This window comes from Argiope bruennichi, chromosome 11 (assembly GCF_947563725.1).
Source record: "Argiope bruennichi chromosome 11, qqArgBrue1.1, whole genome shotgun sequence".
Classification (NCBI taxonomy): domain Eukaryota; kingdom Metazoa; phylum Arthropoda; class Arachnida; order Araneae; family Araneidae; genus Argiope; species Argiope bruennichi.
In genome coordinates this window covers 19,604,741-19,614,643 of record NC_079161.1, presented here as the reverse complement: position 1 = coordinate 19,614,643, position 9,903 = coordinate 19,604,741, and positions in this window count along the sequence as shown.

The following is a 9,903-nucleotide window of genomic DNA, read 5'->3' as shown; positions in this document are numbered from 1 at the left end:
TATTAAGGAATAAGGCCTGTATTGGAGAGTTGGGGGGGGGGCTGGTTTGATGTGTTATTATTTTATGAGACAGTTATTTTTAATTATACTCAAATTATTGGACACTCCATTTCTTAATAAGGGTTCTGATTGGGTGCTAAATACCTCCAGCCCAGAGAGCTCAAATCTATTAGGATGACCCCCTTTACGAGAAATTGATTAATAACTTGAAAGATTCAATAATAAATTTAAATAGTAAGGAACATCAAACAAAGAAACAGTTTGCATCAACATCAAACAAACAAACAAACAAACAGCACCAATTATTGCTCCGATTTCACCAATTTTTATTTCATGTGAAAGGTCTTGATTCAAGACATGTTTTCGATAGTTCTTACCATCACCATTCTCTAGTTTCGATAGAAATATCAAAGATACTATGTCACTGACTGGATGAAGGAGGTGGGGAATATTGGCAGAACCCCCCACCTCAAATGACTGTATCGAATTCGCCAATTTTTATTTTATTTGAAATCCCACTAAGTATAGATACATTATCCTTAATCGTCTACACTCTCTCCTCACCATTTTCGATGGATATCCCAAAATAATATTTTGTCATAGTTTCCCCAATCTGAGTCATTGGACTGATTTCGCCAATGAATTTCGTCCACTGATTTTGCATACATAGCTGACCAATCAGAATATTCTAAGTTTATTGTGCAGCTATTATTTAAATTAGTCATTTTGGAATGTTCAGAAACCAAGCTAGTTTTAATTTAATTGACATTATATATATATATATATATATATATATATATATATATATATATAGTTGGTCATCGGAGGTGTATAGTGCATATTTCCTGTGTATACGCCAACACAACGATTCCAATTCATTCTGACAGATATCTACTCTCGGTCTCACTTAACTTCTTGCCCCTATCCATTTTTTAGGCGTCTCTGTATCTCCCCGCTGTCTAATATTTGAAAATCGGGAGAGACGCTGCATTCTTGATCATAGAATACATATCTCAGCTGCTACCGCTGTGTCAAGTGATAGATTACCCTTGGAAGGATAAATTCATCATGCTTCTTGCGCTTATACACAGCACTTGCTCTTCCCATATCCGAGCCCTGATAGGACCGCGGAGTAAATACGGTGGCCGAGATTGGGGAATGCAATTCAACAGATTGTAGGGCTTACAGTTAGTATCAGGAGATAGAATACAAAGGGCGGACATGTTTGGTCATGATGAAAGTATATTTTGCGCTTTCTTATATTTTATTCTAAGGCATATCACAGACAGCTCTATTAAGGTCTGTAGGGGCCTTCAGATAGTGCAGATTTTTTTTTTAATTCTTACATCCCTCATATTCTTACATAAAATCCATATTTATTTTAATTGATTTTAATATAATATCTATATAAGCAGATTTTAAGAGATAATATTACGAAAAACAATAGTAATAAAACCTTTAAATTGCAGATATCCTTCTGCAAAGTAAACTTTAAATGCTTGCAAACTTCTCATGCCAGAGAACGCTTTGCATGGCATTGGCGTAAAAAAGTTACGAAATATTAACCTTCAAAGTGAATTTAGCATTTTTTACTGAATATATGTGTAATCCTCGGCGATTTTATTGGCGATAGATCTCGGAATTGAAATTGAATTTGCGTTTTAGATGCATTATTCTCAAACCACTGAAATAAAAATGTGAAACAGAACTACACTTGCAGTCACAAAATATCATACCAAAATCGATATATCTAAGTGCTTCCGCTTTTGAGTTATCGCGTTTACATATTTTTGAAATTAAAGACCGACAGACGATCAACCCCTTGTCGGATTTGCCTCAAACTTTGATAGGTGTCTACTTTACAGATGTTAAATTCCAGCACTGAATTTTATTTATTTAGCTCTTTTTATATTGTGGTTATCGTATTAAAATATATTCAAACAGCCGGACAGACAGACCTTTAATGAAGGGAGTTTGCACAAAATTTGATAGAAATCTACAAATTTGTAATAAATGCTGCATTCCAAATTTCATTAGTCTAGCTCAAAATGTTTTTGAGTTATCTTTCATAGACAGAGAGATGCACATTTTCCAAAAATGTGTTTCTCGAACTCAGAGAAGTCTAAAAGAGGAGTTCATCGAAGTCTCATGGCGATTACAATATTTTCTCATTACTATGTAAAGGAGAAAGTATAAAAGAAGTAAATTAATATTTAAACTCAATCTCAATCAAATTGGTTAAAAAAAGTTTTTGAAACATTCTAAATATTAAAACACAAAGTCTAGCAGGGTTGTTGGTATGTAAGTCATACAAACTACTACAAAAAGATCTGTAAGTGAATTCGAAACCTTGGGAACAAACCATAAGAAAAAAATGTTCTGAAATGGCGACGTGATGATTGTTTTAGTGGAGCACCTGGACTCGATGGTCCTTAATCTCCGAGGCCTTATATCTGATTTAATTTTAACCTTGCTTTAAGAAATATGGTCTAAACCTAAATATTTTTCTGCCTGGTTATCTGTTGATCTGTAAGAGAATTTGTTAATTAAGGAGAAAAAAAAAATGTTTTGAAATTTATGCAACGCATGATTTTAATTTGAGTATCTTCGATTACTTGGTTCTTTAAGCCAGATGAAAACACAAACTTGAATTACTTCAGAAAATCGTCGTAGTCTAAACTGCAAGATTTTTCAGGTTTTAGCCTATTTGCAATCTTATTTCGGGATTGCCTAAAATGTGGGTAGGAAAGTCCACCCCCCCTTCACAAATAATGTCACGCAGAAAATTATGAACATTATTCAAATTTCTCACTTTGCCTATTTCTTTTGAAGTTCTTCAACAATTAATTGCTCTAGGAATGCTTAAGAATAGAATCTCATTGCACTAAAAAACTATTTTTACACTATTTAAAAATTCAAAATATTAATTTTTTAATGATATTTAATTTCATTTCGTACAATGATTTCTCTAGTTTCCATAAATTTTAAACATATTTTCAAATATATTTAACAACAATTTTCGTTATACCTTGAATTTAAGTTACTTGATTTACACCCGCACGATCCGAAGATATTACAGAATTTTTTCTGTTCATGTCATAACTGCTATATAATTATAGATATGTAAATAACTATAATATTAAGACAAATGAATCAACTCTAAAGCATTAGCATACTACGATGATTCAGATATTTGGCCCGACAGCGTAGAAGTTTGGACAATGGGTGCCCGTTCAAGTGTCGTCCTCGTCATCTGACTGCAATTCAAAATTACGAGGTCCGTCCTAAAATAGCTCTAGTGTCGCTTTAGAACGTAACGTTAATATAACTAAACTAAGCTAAACTTCAGATGTTTGGTTCGAATTTCTTTTTAACCCTTACTACACCAGTGGTGCTTCTATAAATACACTGGGCTGCAAGTATATTTTAAGCATAGAATACAGATAATACAATTTTTCATTCAAACAATATAGACTAGCCTTTCCTAAGATCGCAAATACTAGTTTAAGATTCAAATCGTAGTAGTTAAATTTATCTTTTAAGAAACTTTAATGGCGATAGCTTTCAGAAAAGTATAATATAAATCTAATAAGTTTTCAGATGACTAAAAAGCATTAAAAGGTAATTTTTGTTTGCAGATAGTTTGCCAAAATATGTAATCTTTACAAATTCCTTTCTTTAACAACCATATTTTCATAAAAAAAGATTTTTCTGTAGCCCAAAAAATATACATAATAAGAAAAAATAAACTGTATAAATGAGGATATAAATTTAGTTTAACAAATTTTTTTAAGTAATTATAACAAGGTTGCTTCATTCATTTATCTTTAGTTATTAATATTGAAACATATGATTTTTATTTTTTTTTAAAACAATTTATTTCTGGATGTGATCTGTTGTGTAATCCTTCAAATGGTAAATAATTTTGACAGAATAAATTTACACTTTTTGCAACTAAATTCTAAAGTAGATTAACTGTGTTTTTCTATATAAAATTTAAAATCTCAGATTTATTCTATGAGGAACATTTTATTTCGGAACAACGGAAAAAGTCATTTCTGCCGTTTAGAGGTTTAATTTTTTTTTTTCCTCACACTTTTAAGATATGAGTTGGAATCGAAAATTAATTTTCTTGATGCAAATTCATCAATATTATTGATTAAAATAGTTAAATCACTTACTGACGTAATATATTTCATAAAAGTCCAATTAAAATTTATTTTAAATCGAATTTCTTTTCATTTACCATCAATTAGTTCTTAATTTTATAAATTTCCTAATTTTTTTTAATTTAAAAATGGCGTCGGAAGATTTTTAAAATTAATAATATTCTGTTCAAAATTTTGTACACAATATCTGTTTTCTGAGAACCGATCACAACTACAAGTAACAATGTGGCCAACTATGTCGCCGGCATTAAACCCACATTTCAGCCATCGAAAGTTAAGCCACATGCTAATATCTCCAGCTCGCGTCCGATCAAATAGATACAGAACTCCAGCCTCCCCAAAGGATTCTGACAAGCTAAGCGAAGGGGGCAATTTGTCACCCAGCCAATAGATTATCCTCACTCTTAGTAAAAGGGGGGGGGGGAATAAGATGACACCAGACAATTAATGACAGGAACAGGGGAGGGTGGAGAGAATTCTATTTTTCAAATTTTACTATTTAGAGGACCAGAGAGCCGTTGTTCTACACAAGCGATACCTATCAGAGGAGGAAGCCGGTCGGTATTTGTGAAAAGGATAGTGAGTGCTCGGCCATTGTCTTATTTGATTGAACGTTTGCTCCGGTTTGGTTTGGGCGCCAAGTGACGCCAAGGGGGTTTCGGTTTAAGCTGGGTGAGAGTGCAAATGAGGTTGGATTAATGATTTAGGACCTGTGCGTTTGTTTAATTAGATTTCCCGGTATTTGAATCGATTGTCTTTAATTATTCGTGGGAGAATTTTCTTCCAGATTTTAGGTGTTTTAGAATTTACTGTACTAGGGTACAATCTCTATTATGCCATATGTATCAACTTTTTTTTCTATTACCGTAACCGGTTGATGTAAAAAAATAACGTATTTATTATTACTGTGGGAACTGCGACTCGTATCCTGTATGGCGACATGTTGGCCATGTTGCGTCACGTCATTAATCACGTGATGCTTTCCCGCCATTATTGGGAGACGAGAGTTGGGTAGTGAGCCTGTAAGACGTGCAGCTCACGCTCGTGTATCTTTATATGTTTTATGTTAGCATAGTAATGTTTTGTCCTTTAATTATAATAAATATATTTTCATATTAATGTTGGTCGTTGCCTTTCCCCACATTTTGGGGGGCTCAGCCTTTCTCGTGAATACCGCTAGCAAATCCCGCCAAGTTGTTGAAAAAGCTCTGGACGTTAGTACAATTTAAGACGCTAAATTCATGCTAAAAATTTTGATAAGAGTGGATTTTTGCTGTGGATGTTTTACTGGACTGGTGAATGGACGTTAGTGTACGTTTTTGATGGATATAATTCAAGTGAAAAAGTGAAAACTTTCAAGATTCAGTTACTTCGTTTTCTTGTGCAACTGTGCTGGCATCCCTCCCTCCAGACAATAAAAGTGAATGGAAATTAAATATTTCAAAAGTATTATGAAAAAAGCTTAGTTCCAAATAAAAAAAATATTTTAACATTAGCTAAAATTCAAAAGAAAAAATCTCACCATAATTTTAACTTTTTTTGACTGAATTAAGAATTAAAACATGAAACTAAAAAAAAATTATTAAAGATTTTTTTTAAACTGTGAAGATATATTTGCTAATGTATTGATTATGTGAAAATATTGATTGCTATTTGATCATTAACAATTCGACCAATTTGGTCAAAACTCTGTGACTTATTGATGATCGGAGCTAATATAGCTGGAAATTATAACTTTCTTTATATAAATGGAACATCTGCATCCTTTTTGAATCAGTTGTAATACATGGTATATGAACAAATGTATCCTCAACATGTAAAACCTGTAAACCTCAACATGTAAAATGTAGCGCATAGTCTTTCTGACCAGAAACATAAAATCATCGCTGGACGCCCCATTGCTAATTTAAAAATAATGCGGGTTAACACGTGTATTTAGGCATTCAGACATTTCCTAGCCAATAGACGAAAAGGAATGAGGTTTGTTTTCCGGCGTATGCTCCTGAACGGATTCTTAGCTTGTGCCGGGAATAGACGAAAAAATTTCCGTTGCTTGGAAAAAGTAAACAAGGTGGAAAGCTATTCATTACTGTTGCCACCAACGTTAAGTCTAAAAGTAAAATTAACAAAAAATATTTTGATCTCATTTGGCATTAATTAAAGCTTTATTTTTCCTTTTTTGCCACCATTTCACCGTCAAGTGCAATATAAATACTTGCTACGACGTAATAATACTTTTCATTAAATATTTAAAACAATACTGGTAAAACCAACCTCAAATGTCATGGATCAGGTGACTCGCCATCTACCAATCACAAGGCGAATGAAGCGAGATGTTTACGTAATTTTTTTTCTGTAATAGAAAGATAAAGATTTCGGATTTTTTTGTAAATATATTATCAGATGAATTGGTTCGAAGAAAAAGTCGCCCTTTCTTCTGTATTTAGTGAGAAAGTGAGTCAGCAAAATTGAACTAAAAGGATTTCAAAATAAGTCAAAATGTTATTAGGATGAGCACTCTAATGATGGTTAGTTAGCTGGTTTCTGAATCATTAGCGATAGGCCTTTCTTTCAGCTGGAAAAATTCTTCAAATGATATTATCTGAATCAATAAATATGTTGATGATAAATTTACGTCTAAATCTTTATACAATAAATACCCCGGCATTAGTCGTATTAGTCATAATTAGCAAACAATTTAATACATATTAACATTTTAATCAAAAGAAAAAAAGTTTAATTGAAATGGTCTAAAATAACGGTGTCCGAAGCTTCAACATTCGAACAGTTTTACTGACACAGAGTGGAATCAACCAAAAATTTAAGCAATTTTTTATGAAAATAACTTAAAAGTAAATATTTCTTGAGTCAAAACTATCATAAGAAAGATACATTGTATTTAGAGTGAATAATGCAACTACGTCTAAAACACAAATGAATTTATCCGAATTTAAAGTAAATAAATATTAAGTTTAAAACAGAGAGAGAAAAAAAAAACTAAGTTTTCTTATGATTTTTTTGTAATACATTAAATCAATTAAACAGCACAAAATATATTTCTTTGTTATTTAAAATATTTCTTCATTTGTAAGTATGTATCCAATTATCTTTAGTAGTTAAGAAATTAGTTTCTTTTCTCATGAATGGAGTGCTCACTTCATGCAGTTTTCTTCATAAGAAATAATTTTATTGTATTTTCCCCCCTCGATAATTTTTTGTATATTTAATCATTTGTTTTTCTTTGTTTGTTTCTTTACGGTATAAAAAAAGTTAAATTATTGCCACATGTAAGCGAAAGCCACTGCTCTTTAGAATTCACAAATTAAGCCTTCTTCAAGGATTTCAAGTTCGTTTCATTTTTTTTTTTTAACATAATCATTAAGGCGGTTTCATCTCACAAGTTCATTTGGTGGTTGAATAAGGATGTTCCACTTTTAAAGCAGAAGAATACTTAAGTCCGAATTAAGAGACTGTCTTGGTTTTGATGTTTCAAAAAATTTTCAAAACTGTCTTCCTTTTCCTCTTCTATGTTAAAAATTTAACTATTTTTGACGAGTATACTCGTCATGGGAAAAAGTACATCTTGCGTTATGACGAGTTTGTTCAATGACAATTATTATATTTATATAATTTTTATATTATATTTGTTTATGACAATTTAGATATACATTTTCCAAATGTGTGAGTTTCTACAAGAAAAACCGTTTTGTCTGCCATAGCTACCAAATTTGGCACAAATATACTTTGGTGGAAGGGAATGTGCATCTTGGATTTTTTTACATTCTCGCACTCATAAACAAATAGCAAGTATTGAAACAGTTAAAAAAATGTCAAATCTCAACTTTTCATATCTTATGAATTTGAAAAAACATATTCTTTTAATTATGTTTGCTTGTGAACACGATAATTAAAAAAAACTTTGAGAGCAAGACGAATCAAAATTGGTATGTGGTTTTTATAACAAATTTGATTTCTATCAAATTCTAAATAATAGACAGATTTCTATAGAATAGTTAATATATTCTAATTTAATATTAATATATTGTAAAGAATCAGCTCAATCGCCCTGAAACCCTGGTGACCACTGTGACGTTCCTTTTACCCACACTCGATAATTAACATTTCTGGCCAGCTGTTTCATCAAGGTGTAAAACTCCCACATTGTTAAGTGCCTCCAGATTACCAGAGGGGGGACCTCCTCTTAAGTATGGTTATCTGGCCAATGAGTGTGAGTCCACATAAGGAACCACACGTGCGTTTCCCAGGGTAATTTTCGGCGCAATTTGTCAAAATTTTACGCTCGTACCTACTTTCTCGTAATTTTCGGGTACGAGTTAACGATGTAATTTCTTCCCCCAGACCAATCCGAAGCGGTTGTGCGCAAGGAAGTTTACTCTCTCCAACTCTTTTTAACATTTATGTTAACGATATACCTAGAGCTAGCAATTGTCACTTAGCAATTTTTGCAGACGATACCGCCATTCTTACACAGCATAGGGACCCAAACATAGTCATATCAAACATTCAACAGTACATGACCATTTTGCAGTGCTGGCTCATCGGCTGGAAAATAAAAGTCAACCCAAGTAAATGCGCGTGCCTCCTGTTTACTAAAAAAGTGAATATGCCTGACCTAGCCCCTATCCAAATTTTTGGCCAACCCGTCCCCTTTGTAAATGAATACAAATACTTAGGGTTAATTTTAGACGCAAAATTAAGCTTTAATAGTCATATTAAAGCAGCCCTCACCAAAGCTACTAGAACGAGTGTTAAACTCAACAGCTTAATTTCTCCTAGGAGTAAGCTATCGATTAGGCTCAAGCTTCTGCTCTACAAAGCTATTTTAAGACCAATACTGATGTACGGCTCCCAAATATGGGGGGCGACATCAGCCACAAACATTAAGAGGTTGCAAGTTTTTCAAAATAGGCACCTGATGAAGATTGTTAACGCCCCCTGGTATATCAGGAGAAAGATCTTACATGACGATCTCAAAATTGAACCTGTTTCGGAATTTATTAGAAGAACATCAATAAATTTCTTCGAAAAACTGCCCCAGATTCGTAACAAGTTACTTAATCTACCTGCTTATGATCCTGCAGTACCCAGCTCTAGGAAAAGACCTAGAGCTGCAATAGACAATGTCTATGTAAATTTCCCCTCAGTTAAAAAACTGAGAATTAATTAACTCTGTTACCAATCTGGTGGATTAAATTTATCAAAATTATTTGTTTTGGCCTCAGATAGCTACGATGAGCTACACGCGTGAAATTCCTTGAAATTTTTCCTTCAGAAAGTTTAGTTCCAAAAAAGCCCCAATAGTTAAGGCACGTGCAACGTAATTCCACTAAAGTTCTATTTTACCCCATAAATAATATAAATATTATTTTTAAAATTAATTAATTGTATCAAAAATAATAATAATATGAATTAAATACCAAATTTCATGACGTTAGAGCTTTATTGCGCTCGTCCAAACTAGTTCAATTAAATTTAACTTTTCCCTAAACTAACAAATTAAAGTATCTATTCCAAATTATGATGTGGAGGTGCTCGTGACCACTTTGTCACATCGCGGAACTCCGAAACATCACGACGTTGCCGTTGCCGTTGCCGTGTCCCAGGGTAATAAATCATATCTTCGAAAAGAGTGTCAAATCCTCCAGATGTGAATCTTTATTTTTCCAATTGTGGAGGGTGGATCATCAACGGGCATTCCCACGATCGACCGAAG